We start from the raw sequence: 19,185 nt of genomic DNA on the forward strand, positions 1-19,185 counted from the left end.
TTGTTGAATAAACCAGGGAAGTGGGTGAGGGGATCATGAAAAGAGGACACCTCAGATTGAGCCACCCTGAGGAGCTGGGAGGTGGGCGGTGTGGTGAAAGAGAACAAAGCAGAGCTGTGGGAACTTGGGCCCCTCATCTGTAGAGTGGACCCAATATCCATGATTACCTCCTGAAAGACTGTGGGGATTAAAAGAGCCCATGGAAAACCTTTAGCACCAGCATCTGGCAAATAGAAGCAACTCAATAGATGCTATCGGTGATCATGACGATGGTGATGATGACAGTGTGGAGGAGGAGGGATGCAGCTTGGACTTGCCCCTGAGGTCCGTGGGAAGTGATGAAAAGCTTCTGGGTCAGAGAGTGGTAGGATCAGATGTGCATCTTAGGAAGCCTGACCCATTGGCAAGATGGAGAATGCATTCGGGAGGTGCAAGAAAAGAGGTGATACAGCAGCTGGGGGCTGATGCCGTGGTCCGGAAGAGAGGGGGCTGGCCTGGGTGGGGTGATGGCAGTGGGGATGGAGGCATAAGGACTTACTGGAAGGTGTTCAGAGAATAAACACAGAGACAAGGTGGTAGACAAAGCAGGTGAGAGAGAGGAGTCAGAGGTCTAGGAGGGGGTCAGGGTTTTGGCTTCAGTCTTTGGCAAGAGGCGGGTACCACCCACTGAGATGGGGGGTAGTCTTCAAACTTCCAGAATCACAGCTCTGTCATAGATCATGCACCCCAGTACTTGTATATTTATGTATTTAGTGAATACGTGTGTGCTACTGTACTCATATATTCCCTGCATTTTAATGTATGCAATGAAATAAAAGTTATTAAAAATCAGATAAAGATGAAATAAACAATATTTTAAAGTATCTTGCGATGATTAAAATGGTTTTTTAATCTCATTAACTGGTAGAGCAAGGCAAAATATACACTCCGGGAGAGGTTCATCATTCACGGTGGTGGATATAGATCCATATTTCAAATAGTCTTCTTGATTATTTGATGTTTTTGGCCCATTTCTTGTCAGATCCCATTAGACTATCATGGCTTTTAGCGCTTCGTGCAGCTGATGAAGATCTGTTACCAGCGGTAGGGGAAGCATCCGCCAAGCTGGTGGGCTTACATCTGCTTGTCTGCTTGCAGTGGTAAACTTGTGTGTTCTTCACAGATCTTTTAAAGCCACTTACTCCGCCATTGTAAGGATTGGTTTGGTCTAAACCAGATCATATAAGCTGTAAATGCCCCTCGCCAGTACGTCACGCTGAAGATGCACAATTAGGGCACGCGGGCCATCCTCCCATGTGCTGCCCTCCCACGCTGCTCCCAGGACACCTCGGAAGCTGCCTGTGACGCGGGACCCTGACCATGCCCCAAGCAAGGGTGTTAGGGTTCATCTGTATATACATTCAGCATAACCAAAGCTTAGTTTTTTCTTTCATCTTCTTTTATGTATTAAAAAGAAACAGAAATAGAAATGCAGGCACTCCACTTGGAGTTCTGGGCTGCTTTCTGCCAAGCTGAGGGTGATCACGTGCCTTGTGGGAGCTGGTTAGGACAGGTGAGACTCTGGGCCATCTGCCTGTGGCTCCAGTCTGGGCCCCTGCATCCCAGGTACCCCTGCAGCTCATAGTTCTGGCCGTCCAGATGGGTCCTGCTGGTGCTGGAAGAGCAAGGGTAAGTGTGTGGGGGAAGGGAGGGGCAGTAAATAGCTGCGACTTCATGTACTCCCTCTCCGAGCCTCTTCAGCCGTCTGACCAGGAAGGAAACCCCAGCTTGCCCCATGGCCCGGCATGTGTCAGCATCTATGTGAATATCATCACATTTAAGGGCATCCCTCATAATTAAAAATGAAGTCAGGGGAGTTCCCGTCGTGGCGCAGTGGTTGACGAATCCGACTAGGAACCATGAGGTTGCGGGTTCGATCCCTGCCCTTGCTCAGTGGGTTAACAATCCGGCGTTGCCGTGAGCTGTGGTGTAGGTTGCAGACGCGGCTCGGATCCCGTGTTGCTGTGGCTCTGGCGTAGGCCGGTGGCTGAAGCTCCGATTAGACCCCTAGCCTGGGAACCTCCATATGCCACTGGAGCGGCCCAAGAAATAGCAAAAAGACAAAAAAAAAAAAAAAAAAAAAAAAAAATGAAGTCAGGGAGTTCCCTGGTGGTCTAGTGGTTAGGATTCAGTGCTTTCACTGCTCCGGCCTGGGTTCAGTCCTTGGTCTGGGAACTGAGATCCCACATCCAGCTGCTGCATGCCGAGGCCAAAAACAAACAAACAAAAACACAGAACACCCTGATTTTCCCTTTCTGAGAATCCTTTTCTCAGAAGGTCCTGGGGACTGTAGGCCAGGATCCTCCCACTCCTGGGCACTCCCCTCCCACCCCTGCCGGTTATGTGCACCTGTACCAGGTTTATTTCTAGGGAGGAGGCTGATGAGGAGGGCCTCTGCAAAGGGAGGGGCCCAGGGACCCACCAGAGATGGGAATCAGATAATAGATTAACCAGATAGAGTTGGCAGAAAAGAGATTTGTGGGGCCCAGCTGGTTATCATTCTGTTGCTGCTCATCCTGGTCCTGAAGAATCCCCAGGTGACTGATGGGCTCACTCGGTAACTCCCGTGCTGAGCAGTTCCTCCTCGACCCCAGCGCAGCCAAATGTGCCTGGGAAAGAAAAGACTAGAGGATTGTGGGCCCTTATTGGTTGCCCCTGGACTATTTTTGATTAAGTGCACAGGCAGTGCAGGCAGCTGCTGCTGCTCCGAGAGCCAGCACAGTTCTCCAGAAAGGGGCCGTCTGGGAGGGGAGGGCATTTTCAGGGGGGTGTGTCTGCCTGAAATGGGACAGGCCTCTGCAACATCCCAGCGTGGGAAGACTGCTGGGCTCCTGACCAATGACGAGCCCTACTGCTTGGCTCTTTCCTCCCATGATGATCGCTGCCTTCTGCGTTGCAATTCTGCCCTCTGATTATCGCAGTGCATCGCCCGTTTGGTTTTTCTCAGTTTAACTCCCACACTCATTTTGTGCATGAATGAGTACAATGAAACCAGTTTAATTTGCTGTTAATTCTCTGTTCAAAATATTCTCTTCTGTTTAAGGGACACAGTCCCCCTTTCATCTTGCTGAGGCAGTTTGTGAAGGAAGGCAGCTTCAGGCGAGGGGAGGGGAAGGAGGGGGCTTCAGGAAAAGGGTGAGCTCCAGGGGTGGGACATCCCCCCAGAGCCTATGGGGAGGAGGGCCCACAGTTGTTGGGCCTTTACACTTGCTGAGTTAGGGGTCTGTTTGGACTCTCTTTGTGGGGGAAAGGTCATGTCTGGAGACTTTCCTCCAGATGGAGGGGCTATGGCAGAGAGGTTTGAGAGTGCAAACCCAAGCTAGCCTCTGTGGGTGCCAAGCACAGGGGTAAGGAGGTGAATTCTGATCACCCTTGGGGGGTAGTCAGGGAAGGCATCAGACGCGATGGGAGGAACACAAACTTGAAAAATTGCCTTAAGACATCTAAATACAGGAGTTCCTGTCATGGCTTAGTGGAAATGAATCTGACTAGTATCCATGAGGATGCAGGTTTGATCTCTGGCCTCGCTCAGTGGGTTAAGGATCCAGCGTTGCTGTGACTGTGGCGTAGGTCTGAGGCTACATCTCCGATGCAACCCTAACCACTGGTGTGGCCCTCAAAAGACAAAAGACCAAAAAATAAAAATTTAAAAAAAGGCACCTAAATACAGTGTTTAAGCCGTTTGCTCAACCAGCAAAGCTCTCAAGGAGGCTTATTTTTTACAAAAATTTGCTTGTCTTGGTCAGCCATGCTTCGCTTTTGCACCTCTCTGCTTTAACCCAGGCCTTTGTGGGGAGGGAGCTTCGCACCTGGTGGCAGATGCCCCGTCCCCAGTTGCAGGGCTGCACTTTGAGAGATGTGAACTCCATAGGCACTGAATCTGCCAAAGTAATGATGGGGCTATGTTTTTTGGTACCTAGCAGTCCCTCAGGCTACATTGAAGGTGAGTGGGGGCATCTTGGTGGTGGGTGGGTGAGACCAATCCCTCAGAAGGGTCTGCCTGGTCCTCCAGTCACTCCAGAAAGACCACCTCCCTGGGGAGGGTATCTTTTCAAATACTCTGTAAGTTGCAGGGGGAGGAAGTTGAGAAGCCACCAGGGCTCTGCTGGCTTCCTCTTTGGAGCATGGAAAGTGCTGGCTGAGGGAGCCCAGGAACCACTCTCGGAGGCCAACACTTTTGATCTCTGTGCGTTTGCACTGTCTTGCAGGGGTCCTAAACAGGTTGTGCCCACGGCAGCTGCTGCCCCGCCTCACCTTCCACCCGGCCCTCCAGTGGCCCTCCATGCGTCTAACATGCCTGTTTTCACCCTGGGTGGTCCTGGCTACCCTGCCACTAGGTAGGAGAGCAGAGTTCTGCTTTGGGAAACATACAAACTTTATCCATCAGTTCAGCATATATGTGGAGACCAGCTGCTGGGTAAAGATGCTTAAGTGGGGGCAAAGGGAGAGAGCCGAGCAAAGGCAGAGTGTGATGGGTGGCTTTACAGGACCAATCAGTTTGGCCCAGGGCGGGGGGCAGGGAGGGAGGGGACAGACACTATGCTCCATACTATCTGGGGGCGTGCTCTGGCCAGGAGCAGGGAGAATTCCAGAGCCCCAGATGTGGGTGCTGGGAAGCAGGAATCTTTGGAGCAGATGCTGCTCTGAGAATGGGGAGGCGGGAGGTGGTGATGCTGGGCTCAGGGGTAGTGAAGGGGCTACCTCAGGCAGGGGGGCGGCTGCCTATCCTCTCCATGTCCCGCTGCCTTCTCTTTGTGCACAGTTTGGGGAGCTGGGGCAGGTGATTCCCACCCAGGAGTGAGCTTCAAATAAACCGAATCAGGATCGATGTGCTGTTTAGGGGCACTGTAGTTGTACCAAAGTGGAACATTGTCATTAAGCTCGTCGTAAAGGACATAAAATGAAGGTAAACACAGTCTGTGCCGTCGTCTTGCCTTCTTTTTTAATTAGGAAGTTTTCCTCCTCACTAGAGAAGACGGAGTTGCCTGGGTTCATGTGTGAGGGGTCCTTTGCCCTTCCAGGATCTTATCCACCCTAGACCTGCCCCCACCCCCATTTCACGCCCAGCTCCTGAGTGATGTGGGAGGAAGGCTGAGGATGATGAGGATGGTCCTACCAGCTGACACTTACCTGGCCCTGCCGGGGCCACATCCTCTGTCCATTTACTGTCCCTCTCCTTGGCAGCCGGAGCGCTAATCCAGTGGCAGCTCCTGAGGATTGTGTTTGTCTCTGGAGCCCCCTTCTCAGCTTGCCCCTTCACCCTTCACCCTCAAGTCTGAAGAGCCTCACGGTGACAACACTGGCTTAACTAACATCCCTGACAGATTTGAACACACTTACCTATTTTCTCCCTGAAACATTTTCTCTTTCACCACTTCCGCAAATTCCTCTTAGGGAAATATTGCTCCAAGCCCTCCATCCTCTCATTTCTCTTCCCACCCCAACCCTTTGCATACCAAGCTGTACTTATCCTCTGCCTCCTGCAGGAAGCCTTCCCTGACTACCTGTTCCTCTGTCCTCCCCCAAGCCCTGATAATCTGTACCAGTTGGTTCCAAGGATGCTTTTGGAGATTGTGGTGACAAGGGGCACAGCCTCAAGCCCAGGGTCACAGCTTGCCAAGAACCTGGCCACTGTTTCCAGTGGACCCTTGAACTCCTGCCACCCTTGCTTACTCCACTGCCTCAGTGCCCCTGAGCTCAGGGCCTCCCAAGCCCGGCCAGAAAAGGCTACAACCTTCAGGCCAGTGCCTCGGCTGGCTGACCACTCATTCCTTGTCTCATCCTCAGGCCCGGGGACCTTCTGTCTGCAGCCAAGCCCAGAGCAGGCAGTCTATTTACAGTGAGCCTGGAGCTGAGGACATAGGGCGAGCAAGACAGACCAGGCCTCTGTGATCATGGAAGGGCATGCTATTCCCAGCTGGATTAGCTTCCTAGGGCTGCTATTAAAACAAAACAAAACAAAAACCACCACACACACGGAGGGCTCAAAACAATGGAAATTTATTCTCTCACTGTTCTGGAGGCCAGAAGTCTAAAACCAAGGTGTCAGCAGGGAGCTTCCTCCTAGAGGTTCTGAGGGAGCAGCTCCTGGGGATTGCTCCTTAGTTGTTGCTGCAGAAGTGTGGTGCCTGCATCTGTGCTCATACAACCTTCTCCCCTACAGATCTCTGTGTGTCAGACCTCATTCTCTCTTTTCTCTTATAAGAACACCAGTCATTGGATTTAAGGCCCATCCTAAATCCAGGATGATCTCAGCTCAAGATCCTAATTACATCTGCAGATAAGGTCACGTTCACAGGTACTACAGGATGAGACTTGGGCCTATATTTAGGGGGATCCAACTCAGCCCATTATGCTGGCCGTTGCTCCTCCCTACTGGAGCTGTGGTTGGGGTCCTGGCTTCCTCACCCAGGAGCCCCAGCCATGTGCTCATCACAGCCGTTCGCAGTAACATAAGCCAGGCACGGAGAGGACTCACCATGGTTTTACTGTCTCTTGGCCATTGTCTAACCTTCAAGGACCCACCAGTTTCCCTTCACTGCAGGAGGAGTTTTGGAGAGAGCCATGTGCCTCTGCCACACAGTGATGCTTAGAGCTGACTCTTGAGCTGGAGACTCTGAGGAGCGACTGTGTTGATCCCAGCCCTCCCCTGCTTGTGAGGTCTGGCCAGACATGGACTGACCCTCCCTGGTGCCAGGGGCTTTGCTGTCTGCATTTCCTCCCAGCTGCCCTGTAGACTGTTGGAGGCAGATGGAGCCCTGACACCACCCCATCATTCCTGGGCAGCCCTGTCTTGAGCCAGCATCTTGCTGTTGGCTCCCCTTCTGAAGTCCCTTCTACCCATCTGCTCACTTCTCCACTTCTGCCTCTTGGTTTAGCTGAGCTGCATTTTCTCCCGTCTCCTTCCTCATGCCTCTGATCATGGTCCCATCAGATCAGAGAAGACTCTTCCCTGAGCCCAGGGCCCTTCGGAGTGCCCCTGTGGTGACACGTTTCCATTATGTGTCAGGTCCCCAGACTCCCAGCTGACAAACATATTCATTATGCATTATACATTGGTCCTCTGCCAATTCATTAGTGGTGAATGAGGCTTATGTGTTTCTCCTGTTTCCTTTCAGATCCTCTAGGAAGAACTCAAATTCCCACCCAAATCTGGTAGGAACCAGTTAGCCCAAGAGGACAGTCATCTTCCTTAGATACACTTTGCTAAGACTCCCTGTGGATAGAAACCTTATGTAATTGTGTTTTCATTCACGAACATTCCCAGGGTCCCTGGTGTTCTGAAGGTCACAAAGGCTTCCGTGAAGTTTGTAGGTTTGCTGATGGCTGGAAAGATGTGTTATTGTATGTTAAAGTAATGAATTTTTTGATTAGAAATTACAAGAAAAAGTGTAGACATCACTGAACACATTTTGTCAGCCCTTTTGTCCATGCCAGAGCCTTTGCCCATCTAGATGAAAGGTGAGCAAACAGTAGCCTGCAGCCTGCTTTTAGGTTGCAATGGCAGAGGTGAATAGCTGCAACAGAAACCTTAGAGCCCACAGTGCCTAAAGTAGTTACTATCTGCACCTTTACAGAAAGTTTGCTGGCTGCCCGTAGAGGCTGTTGCAGCACATCCTAGCAGTGCAGTTCCTGAGGGCCAGTGTAAACTAAGGCCACCTGGGAGGGTGGACTCCTGGCCTGGGCTGTGCTGGAGCACTTGCCCTAGAGCTGTGTTTCTTTCTAGCCAAGATGTTGTGTCACCTGTATCGGTCTAGGGGAATGCAGGCTGAAACCCATTCAATTATGGTATTATGTTCGGTTTGTGTAACAAGATCTCAAGCTGGGGCTCAGAAAGTTTGATGAGGGCTAATGCTTATTGAGTAATAGTCTTCTGAAATGTGATGATGTCTGTGAAAACATTTATAAGGTCTAGACAGGACAATTTATAAAAAGCATATGTTGGCTCTGCTCAAAATGAAATAGTTAAGTCTAAATCTGACAAAATATGTACAAGAGCTATAGAAGGAAAATTATAAAACTGAGGAATGAAATCAAAAAAACAAATAAATGGAGAGATGTTCCATATTCGTGGATAGGAAGATTTAATAGTGCCCAGATGTCAATTTTTCCCAACTTGATCGTAGATTCAATGCAATCCCAATCAAAATCCAAGCAAGTATTTTGTGACTATTGACAAAGTGATTCTCAAGTGTCTACGAGAGGCAAAATACCCAGAAGCGCCAGGACAATGTTGAAGGAGAAGAACCAAGTTGGAGGATTGATACCACCCCAGCTTCAAGACTTACTATAAAGCTACAGTAATCAAGATAGTGTGACGTTGACTTATAGAATAGAGAAATAGATCAGTGGAACGGAATAGAGAGCCTGGAATAGACCTATAGGAAGATAGTCAACTGACCTTTGATAAAGGAACAAAGGTAACACAATGGAACAACAACAACAACAAAATCTCTTCAACGAAGAGTTCTGGAACAACTGGACATCTACATGCCAAAAAAAAAAAAAAAGAAGAGAGAGAGTCTAAACACAGAATCACACCCTTCATAAAAGCATAGTTTTTTATCCACTTGTTTAAAAGGAATAACAGGTAATATTGATAAGTGATTATTATTGGCTAGGTATAGTAATAGACATTCTACAAATAGCATTTCATTTGATCTTCATGTTTCCTTGAGAAAAAAGTGTATTGTATCCATGTTACCTGTGAGAAATCTGGGGCTCAGAGAGTTTATGTGGGTTGCCTAGGCCCCGCTGCTTTTATCCACATGGCCTGGATTAGAACCAGTGTCTCATGACTTCAGTGCTGTCTGAGCTGCAGCCTGGATAACAAGGCAGGGGTCCTCTGAAGGAGGCAGGTGTGTATTTTCCTCTGCTGATAAGTAAAGCTTGGCATTGCTATTCGAAAGGAAGGATAGATGGACCCAAATTGCTTATTGAAACATAAAGAAAACACGGCTCATTATCTCTGGCCATTTCCAAATTTCAGATTGTGTTTTGACTCTTGTAGAGTGAAGTTCCATGTCATTTTACTGAAGTGTGAACTTGAATCCCAGCATCAAGCAACTTGCTAGGAAGGACACGGTTCCTTTGCTATTTGCCATTTATTATCATTATATTCTATTATGTCCAATAGAGGAACTCTTGTCATGTGGGGAAAAGGTAGCCCTCCTCCTTCCCAAGAAAGCCAGCCAGTAAGACTGGTGATGGCAATCAAGAGAAGGTAAAGAGGAGTTCCCGTCGTGGCTCAGTGGTTAATGAATCTGACTAGGAACCATGAGGTTTCAGGTTCGATCCCTGGCCTTGCTCTGTGGGTTAAAGATCTGGCATTGCTGTGAGCTGTGGTGTAGGTTGCAGACGTGGCTTGGATCCTGCGTTGCTGTGGCTGTGGTGTAGGCCAGCAGCTGCAGCTCTGATTCGATCCCTAGCCTCGGAATCTCCATATGCCGCAGGAGCGGCCCAAGAAATGGCAAAAAAAAAAAAAAAGAAGGTAAAGAGAATAGACATCTTAGAAGAGAGAATGTACCCTGGGTTGCATCACTCAATTAAAAAAAATAATAGGTGTTCCCGTCGTGGCACAGCGGAAACAAATCCGACTAGGAGCCATGAGGTTGCAGGTTCAATCCCTGGCCTTGCTCAGTGGGTTAAGGATCCCGTGTTACCATAAGCTGTGGTGTAGGTCGCAGACGCGGCTCGGATCTGGCATTGATGTGTCTCTGGCGTAGGTTTGTGGCTACAGCTCCGATTAGACCCCTAGCCTGGGAACTTCCATATGCTGCAGGTACGGCCCCAAAAAGACCAAAAAAAAGATGTCTTGAAACATGTCCACATTTCACCAAGTGAGTGTTTTTGGAGAGCGAGAAATAGTTGTCCACGCCCACCCTTGCACATGCAAGGCACCTTGCACATGCGCCCTCCCCGCCAGTGTGCACGAATCTGGTCCTTCTCTGCAGACATTCAGCATGTATGTCCATAGCCCTCAATTCAGGGTTTCCTGACAGAGAGTTAGGGGTCTGTGTGTTCCAGAGAAGCATCCTCTCCCCTGAGATGCTGTAGGCTAGGACCTTATTCCCCCGCTGATTCAGTCCTTGATCCGTTCAGCTGGCCTTGAAGCAATGTCCCAGCCAGTGCTCTATGTCTGCCCAACCCCACCCCACCCAGCACATCTCCTCCCCTTAGGAAGCCTGGAGTACAGTGAGTTTCACATCCTGCCTTCCTTTTTGCAAGCCCTCATCTCCTAGAATCAAAACGCAGGACGTAGGGCCCATCTAGAAGCCCCCGTGTGTCGAGGGATGGACGTGCTGGTATTCCCAGTGACTCCTGTGCCAAGCCCTGGGAGGCTGCAGCTCTGTGAGCTCTGGCCCTTCCCGTCGGCCCTCTGGGGCCCAGGGCTCCAGCCTCTGTGCTCAGGGTACCACATCATCCTATTCAGTCAGCTCATAGGGAAGGGATTTGTCACTCTGAGTCTGTCACTCTGCACTACGTGAAGGGAAATGGGGCTTTTGTGAGTTCTCAAGTGAATCTGTTGGCCCATTGTCTGGGCCCAGCTCTCCCTAGACCTCCACCAGTGCCCTGAGGACAGGGGCGGGGCTGGGAAAGGCCGGATGTATTCCTGGCCAGAGCTGCAAATACTATTCAGCCCAGAAACACCCTATTAAACAGTGACCACATCACAAAGAGGGAGGAGCGGGAGGAGAAGGGAAACAGGATGGGGGAGGCAGAGGAAGCAGGAGAGGGGAGTGAGAGGGCCAGGGGGATGGAGGCCAGGGCAAAGAGGAAGAGACTCACAAGGGGAGCTGGTGATGGATTCAGAGCTCTGAAGAGCCTGTTTCTCCTAGGGAGACCCTTGCGTGCTCATTGGGATTCCTAAAAGAATCAACAAGGAGATGAGGAGAGAAGTACGATGTGCCCACCAGGGCAATGACAGCTCCCTCCCCACTCCAGTGATGCCCAGACCTGACAGAGGTGATGGGGGCTGGCAGGAGAGCTGATGGAGCTAGGAGCGTGGCACTGGGAAGGAGAAAACTTCGCAGGTCCTGCCCCACAGTCTCTGAAGGGCTGCCATGTAGAAAGGGGAGCAGCTAGTTCTGTGGGGACCCTTTCAGAGGCAAAGAAAGGGAATCGCGGGAGCCAGGCTTCTGATGGTTTGGACTGTCTGAAAGAAAAGGGCCAGTCTGGACAGGTAGTGAGTGGCCCATCTTGGGAGGTATGCAAGCCTAGATTGACTCAGCGACTGGTGAGGGTGCTGTATCAGAGGCTGGAACTTGGGCAGGAGGAGTGTACCAAGCCTCTGGAGTCTTGTCTTTCACACCTTTGAGAGGTTTGAACTGAGAGCAGTGCCTGGATTGGGGGCTAGACCCCGACTGCGTTTGGACAGGCAGAAAGTGAAGTGAGTGGGCCGATGAAGTCCGGACTGGTCATCGGGTCCACACTGGAGGGCAGGGAACAGCGCTTCAGATCCTGAGCCACTGAACTTCATCTTTTCTCAGTTCAAAAGGAGGAGAAATATAGGCATCATTTTCTCCCGAAGTCAGTTTTGGCCAGAAAATCACAGTGGAGAGTCCTGAGGCTCCAGCCCCTCAAGGATACATTTGCCTCATCCCAGCAGGGAGAATGCAAGTCCAAGTCCATGAGCCACCCTGCCTGTGAGCTTCTAGCCCCTAAGAGGAGGAGGTGACTTCTGGGTGCCCTGCCTGCCTGTTGTCAAGAGATCAGGAACTGTGTTTCTGCTTCCTCTCAGGCAGGAGCCTTTGAGAAAGAATATGTCCTCATCACACAGGACTCTCCACCCCACCAAATCCCTCGAGCTCGCCAAGGCCCAGCCGCAGTGCCTCTCACCCTCTCTGGGAGGCCTGATCACCCAGCCATCGCCCCTCTCCTCCCTCCAGGATGTAGCTCACCCCATGGGCACCCAGCTCTGTAGCCAGCCTTCTGGGCTGATTCCTGACATTTCCCAGGCCCAGAATCCCATAGGCTCTGTGAGTGATGTCCCTCTCCTCCATGGGCCCTCTGCACTTTGCTCACAACCATGGATGGGGACCCTGCTGAGGTGTCCAGCCCTGCTGTGTGCCAGGCCCAAGGTTCAAAGGCTATGGGCTACAAGGTAGAGGCCCCATCACTCTTCTTCCAGAAGCCTCCCTGATGATGTGAAAGCCACCCATCACTGCTCACCTTGGTCCAGAGTCACCCTCAGTGCAGCCTCAGTCACTCTCTGCCTTTCATCATTCCCCTGTCCAGTGGGATTGACTTTGAACTGCTTGGAATGGCCCGTCTGTCCTGGGCTCTGAGTCTGCCCTACCACAGCACTTGGCTATTGTCAACTGTGTGATGGTGATGGGAGCAACAGGCCACCAATAACAGATCCCAGGAGAGGAGCTTGCCGAGGAAGGGCTCGCTCTGGTCCCTTCTGTGAGGTCATAACGATGACCTCGTCCAGCCGAGTGGTGGTGGTGGCCAATGGGGTGATGCCCAAGGCCCCACCGATGCTGCCCTTGGAACTCCACGGATGCCTCCTTTTGCCATTTTGTGTCTCCTTGTCAGGAAAAGCCTGTCCTGCCCTGCCTGGCATTCATGCTCCTGAGAACTCTCTATCATCACCAAGACATCTGGAGAGCACCCTGGGAAGGCTTCTATTTGTGTTTCTCAATCAATAGCATTGACTGGCTCCTGGCATCCAGCGTTTCCTGAGACCCCAAAGAGTCACAATACCATTAGTGTCTTTCCCGAGGCTTGCAAACTCTTACAATGCACACCTTCGTGCAGAAATGTCTCCAGGGGGGTTTACCCTCTCAAGCAGGGCTCCCTTGTTGGCCTTAGCGGGGTTCTGCTGGGTTTCCAGGACTGGCAGCAAGCAGAGTCCTGCTCACCTCCTAGCAGGTCTGGCTAGGAGTGCCTGCCTGACCTGCCTTCTGAAACAGGAAGGGGGGCAGCAGGGGGAAGTCTGGGGTCTGAAATCTCCCAGGGCAGGAACTGTCCCACTCCCAGAGCTGTCAGGCTTTGGGGACTGGTTAAATGCCATGTCACAACACAGATGCCTCCCGTTTACTCCAGGGTCTTAGAATACCACCCTCAGCTACAGTTTATGGAATTGTTCCCATTTAGCAACCAGCTAAAGTGAGATACGGAGAAGAGAGGCTGTCTACACATCAGTTGTCAGAGGGAACTGACCAGGAGACAGCTGACCAGGGGTCTGCCATCAGCATGTGATGGGAGCCTGCATACTCTCCACCCAGGCTCCTTGGGTGAGCAATGATGAGGTGGGACTGATCGCTCCAGGCCTTTCTGGACTGAGCCCGGCTCTCTGGAGAGAGGAGAGTGAGACCCCTGGGTGGATGATGGGCTGGGCATGCAGGCTGAGTGCCAGGAGAGCGGTACCATGGAGCAGCTGCAGCCTCTGCATGGCCATGCTAAGGATGGCAGATACTTGGAAGAGGATGTTCATGCATCTGGGGGGAGGTGCAGCCCCAAGGGGTCACTTAAGCTCTAGTGGCCCCTCAGGACTCAGTAGCCTGAGTCTGGTCTAGGAGAACCCCAGGGCCTACCTATCAGCCCCAGGCCTGCTTTCTCTGACTGGTTGCCCTGCCCCTGGCACATCCCCAAGCCCCACCCACATACCCTCCAGGGGCCCCTGGCTCTCTGGCTGCTACAGGTGCAGGGGCCCTAGGGCCAGTGACATCTGAGAGTTACTGTGCCACAGATCAGTTCAGGATGAGGGTGGGGGAGGGCCTGGAAGGGAGAGGCAGACGGCAGTGTGTTCCTTCTGATTAACGAGCTCGGGCCACCATCCATCGCTGGCCTTCATTAGGGCAGCAGAGAGTCATTTTGCATGGGCGTGCAGCCTCTCCTCCCTGCTCTTCCCCAGGGTGATTGATGCCCCCTGAGTGCCTGCATCCCCCGGAAAGTGAGAGGCCCTCCTGGTGCCCATAAGGAGCGGGGAGGCAGCGGGCTTATTATGCATGATTCTTACCTGTGTGCCATTGGCATCAACTCTCAGGTCTGAAAGAACGGCTGGGGCAAACAGATTTAATCTCCCTTCGAATTCATGGTGCTGGGAGACTGGAAAATGCCAGGCTTCTCAATTTTAATGGGTCTTTGACTCATCCCACAAAAATGCAAATAGGTGTAGCCCTGAGCAGTGGGTTCCTGGCCAGGCCTGCACTATCCATGTGCTGGGACATTGATTTAAAGGATGTCCCCCAACCACAGCAATACTATGAGGTTGTTGGAATGCACTGCTGTTGGTATTGGGAGGAAGATGGGGCAGGAGGAGTGAGGGCTTGGGCAGGATGTTGCAAGGCTGGATAAAGGCCCCACTGATGCCTGATGACCTGGGCATGGCTGGGGCTGCCAGCTGTCATGTCTGGGTTGGAAATCCACCTTGGAGGCCCACCTTGTCTGTGCCCACTGACCCAATCTGGCCAGTTTGGCTTCTGCCTACGGGTCTTTGAAGCTGGAGAGAACCAGAGATGCCCAGCCAGGAGCGATGAGACCTCCTTTTTTTTTTTTTTTTTGTCTTTGCCTTTTCTAGGGCCACTCCGGCAGCATATGGAGGCTCCCAGGCTAGGGGTCTAATCAGAGCTGTAGCTGCTGGCCTACACCACAGCCACGGCAATGCGGAATCCGAGCCATGTCTGCGACCTACGCCACAGCTCACAGTAACGCCGGATCAGATCCTTAACCCACTGAGCAAGGCTAGGGATTGAATCCGCAACCTCAAGGTTTCTAGTCGGATTTGTTAACCACTGAGCCACGACAGGAACTCTGAGACCTACTTTTCTTTTTGGTTCTCTGGCTGTGGCAGATTTTTAGACATAAAAAGGGTGCACATCATGTATTTGAGAGGGTGTCTGCCCATCTTGAAGGATCAGGGAATACAGATATCAGAAAGGGAAAGGGGACCAAGATAGAAGGAAAGGAAGGCAGATGAAGGAATCAGGCAGAAGAAAGGCTGGCTCTTTGGCATTTTGTGCCTGAAATGGAAGGCTTTTGGACTCCCCATTTCGTTGTTCCTGTATCTAGTCTCACTTGCTCAGGGCTTCTCCTTTGTTGGAGAGCAGCTATCAATTCTTACAGCCCAGGTCCCCTTGTCCATCAAGGAACCATATGTGGACATAAGCATATAAATCATGCTAAGGGTCAGGTTGTCCCCTTAGTGGCAGAGAGTACACAGGATGAGAGCAGGCTGCGAGGCTGTGAGGGGCATGGCGGTTGTGCTGGGGGTGCAGGGACAGTCCTGGTACCAGCCTTGCACAAGAACAGTCTCCTGAGGGTGGGGTGGGGCCCAGCCCTGAGCTTCCAGCCCCAGTTGAGCAAGAACACTATTGAAATCCTTTCATTGTGAAGAATGAGCCCTTCAGGCCTGATACATCAGGACGATGAGGAGCACACTCTCGGGGAGGCCACAGGACAGGCCCTGCCATTGTTCTGAAGTTCTGTCCCTGACCTTGTCCCCTTGGGACACCTCCAAGGTGGTTGAGCTGCTTGCTGACCCCTTCTCAAGGGCTCTGGGTGCAAGGAGGGACACTTGCCTTCAGTTGTTGGTGGCATCCCCAGAGGGAGCACCGTCTGTGGCACATGAGACTGTAGGTAAGAGAGAAAACCGCTGCCCAGTACCATTGCTCCCAAACCAGAGATTCTTTGACTATATATTTGAAGAATGAGGCCATGAAGTGTCTAAGCCAAGGGACCTGTGCTCTCGGTAGCCAAGGCTGCTGGTGCGCTGTGGCCTCATGAATAGACAGTCCATGAAGCGTGTGATGTGTGAGACCCTGACTGTCTCCCACCACACTTCACACGCTGTGGGGATGGGGGTGGGGGTGGGGTGGGTCCCCATCCCAGTCCAGGGCCCCTACACTGATGTTCATCTTTAGTGAATCCAGAATGTCTCTAGACTCAGTCCAAGAGAGGAGGGTTTGGGATGTGGCCTATTCATCTAGAGCAGAGCCCTGGCTGGAGCCCTACGTGCTAGCAAGCCCGCAAGCCCTGGGTGGGCATCAGCCGCTGCTCCCTGGGCCTTAGAAGGTGTATGGGGGCAGGGGAGCCACTTGGCTATTTAGGCTCCTTTGTTGTCACCCTTCCCTTTAGACCCAGATGGGGTCTCATAGGGGGCAGCTGGTCATCAGGGGCAGCCTATGGGATGGGCATGTGGTATACTCTTGCTGAGGCTGCAGGCCCTGTCCCAGGTCCCCCATGCATAGTATACTGGGCTGAAGGAGGCTGCATCAAGTGTTGGTGGTTGGGCAGGGGGTGTTGGAGAGAAGTTAGGGTGTGGCTTTTCAATCAACTGAGACTGCTGGGGCTGGGGCCGCAGTGGGATGGGGGATGGGCACCGAAGCCCACCCTTCAGAGTGGGCCTTAGGGTTGGAGACAGAGAGGACCTAGCTCATCTTGTAGGGTACAGCTAAGAACCAAACACGGGGCCTGACGGTGCCTCCTGTTAGCTGACCAGCTTTCGCTTGTCAAGTATTTGTGCAGTTAAGCATTTGGTAAAGTGTTTGTCTCATTGGCTCCCCACAAATGCCTTGTCATATGGACATTATTATCTTCATTTAATGGATGGCCAAGCATGAGCCTTAGGGATCTAAGTGACTTATTCAAGGTCATATAACTGGATAATGTGGGACTGGGACTCACACCCAGGTCTATCTAATCTGAGTCCAGTGAGGTCAGGACATGGCCACTCTGGCAGGTGGCTGCCTCCTGTATTCAATGCTGCAGGATGTGGCAGGGAGGGTACAGGAGATGAGGTGCTGCCCACCACGGGCCACTGACCTAAGCCCCTAGTATCACCAGGAACCTGGAGATACAGATGGCACGGTCCAAAGAGGTGACGGATGGGAGATTAAGGAGGGGGCTGTTTGCAAAGGTTTGAATGGAGTTAGAGAAAGGTGAAATTTGCGGCAATGGGGAGCTTTTTAGCACACTAGGCCTGAAAGACAAGGAGAGAGGCCTTGTGACCAGGGCCAGGCAGTGGAAGAGGGCCACCACCCTCTGTGGCTCGGCTGGGGGCAGCCACGGATTAGCACCCCTACCCTCCAGCCTCCCATCCCAGCCACCCCAGGCTCCTAAGCAGGGAGCCCAGTCCACGTGTCTCTGCAGGCCTGCCTCCAGGGATGGAGCAGGGTTGGGGGGGGCGGATGGCAAATGGATCAGGAGCAGCTAATGAAGACCTACCATTGCCTAATCGAATATGCGGCTTTGAAAGAGGCACCCGACCTTCTTTGTGTCTGTGTCTCCTAAGCGCCCAGCACATGGCTACGTATTTGTGGGAGGAAGTTCGACAGTGGTATTTCCTGGTGTCCCACCCTCCTGTCATGGGTTCACTTGTGTCCACTCAAGAAAAAAAAAATAGAGGGTGTCCTAACCTCCAGCGCCTTCCAGGATGACATTATTTGGAAACAGGGTCATTGTGGATGTAATTAGTTAAGATGAGTCAGACTAAAGTAGGGGCAGGGCCTTAACCAAACAAGACTGGTGTCCTTATAAGATAGTCACACGAAGATAGGGACACACGGGTGACACCCTGTGACCTTGAAGGCAAAGAGTGGAATGATGCAGCTGAAAAGCAAGGAAAGCCAAAGATCATCAGTAAGACCCCAGAAGCTGGAAAAGGCAAGTAAACTTCTACCCTTCAGGCTTCAGAGGGAGCATGGCCCGGCCAATATCCTGATTTTGGACTTTGAACCTCCAGAGCTATTGTTTGGAGCCTCCCAGGTTGTGGCACTTTGCTACAGCAGCCCCAGGAAATGAACACATCGTCTAAAGGACTTCCCTATTTTATTAGTAAATAACATTTGCAGGGAACAGATGTGTACACTGCTAAGTCACCATAGGACCTGGGGAGTCAGGAAGAAGTGGGATCCATCCAGTCTCCAGAGGTTCCTTTTTGTTTCTGGTCATGTTTCTTAGAGATCACTCAGTCTGGAGACTGGGAGTCAGAAGGGACCTGCTGAGGCCAGAGGAGAGGGACCCTCCCAACCCAGGTACCAAGTCCGAGCTGGGCTGGGCAGAGAAGGCAGCCCTTCTGAGGCTTGTCCCCAGCCCTTTGCAGCTGAACAGACCCAATCAGGTCCCCAAGCTCTGGTCTGCTGCCCCAGAGCCTCGCTAGGAGGGAGGGACATCAAAACCGTGTCTCTGGGCCATCCTGGCTTATTCATGGGCTCTGCCACCTGGGAACCAAGACCAGACCTAGAGCCCCTCCCAACTGCTGGAGGCATATCTCTGTGCTGTGACCCATCTAAGATGTGGCTTCTTTTTATTTATGATAGTTAATTGCACCTTAGAAAATAAAAGAAACAGAAGGAGAAGGGTGTGGTGGGGAGGACTGCATTAATGTGTGTGTCCTTTAAAAGAGCAAATTTTACAGTTTGTATTTATAATTTAAATGTCTGTTCTGACTCACTCAATCAGTCCGTCATTCAGCAGATGGGCTGGACTGGCTCATTCGGTTTACTCAGGCTTTTTCTCTTTCTCACCGGCCACTATTACACATCAGTCAATGGAGATTTGTGTAATAACAGCTTCTCTTCACCTAGCATTTTACACTTGGCAGAGACAGTGAATACATGTTATTCCGGTGAGTGTTCTTAAGAACATACAGAGCATCTTTTCAGGCCTGGTCTCCCTGGCTCACAGATGCAGGAGCGATACCGCTCCCTGTGAAAATCAGGCTTTGGTGCTCAGACATGACTTGATTGCTTGTTGGTTGTGGCGCGGGGACTTGAACCCAGGCCTCCAGGGTTACTGAGCATTTCTGCTGTCTCAGGCATATAGTAAACCTCTATGGGTTAGAAGTCACAGCTCTGCCTTCTCAAGGTACTTTTGATGTACTTGGGGAGGAAAGATTCCAACCAGATTTCAGATGGAGAAGAGGAAAAAGCCATTCCAGACAGGAGGACCTGTCAGAACACAAGTTGGGGGGGATGGGAGGTGATGGGTTTCCTTTGGGGGAATTGAAGACCAATTTGGAAAAGGTGGTCCTGGATCAGAAGGTTCATGAAGGCCAGAAGTTTGTGGCATATCTTGGCAGTGGAGACACTTTGAGAATCATAAAGGAGGGGAGTGAGAGTGGCATGAAAAGGGTATTATATTTTTAGAAGGTGGGTGAAAAGAGTTGCATTTGTGGGACAGGCATGGTTCTGTTTCCTA

At 51.6% G+C, this 19,185-nt stretch overlaps 1 protein-coding gene and 1 long non-coding RNA gene across 3 annotated transcripts in view; both read left to right on the forward strand.

Moving 5' to 3' along the window:
• EPHB1 (EPH receptor B1) overlaps positions 1 to 19,185 on the forward strand; it is a 450,445-nt gene that overhangs the window by 108,489 nt on the left and 322,771 nt on the right. The window lies entirely within an intron of this gene.
• Positions 1,188 to 8,089, forward strand: LOC146397463 (uncharacterized). The gene is made up of 2 exons (XR_014822537.1): positions 1,188 to 1,910; positions 3,549 to 8,089. It is a non-coding gene; the product is annotated as an uncharacterized LOC146397463 (long non-coding RNA).

Source organism: Sus scrofa, chromosome 13 (genome assembly GCF_054392235.1).
Source record: "Sus scrofa isolate SSC_HxYL_T2T_F1_AM1 chromosome 13, Sscrofa_HxYL_maternal_Yorkshire_Landrace_v2.0, whole genome shotgun sequence".
Classification (NCBI taxonomy): domain Eukaryota; kingdom Metazoa; phylum Chordata; class Mammalia; order Artiodactyla; family Suidae; genus Sus; species Sus scrofa.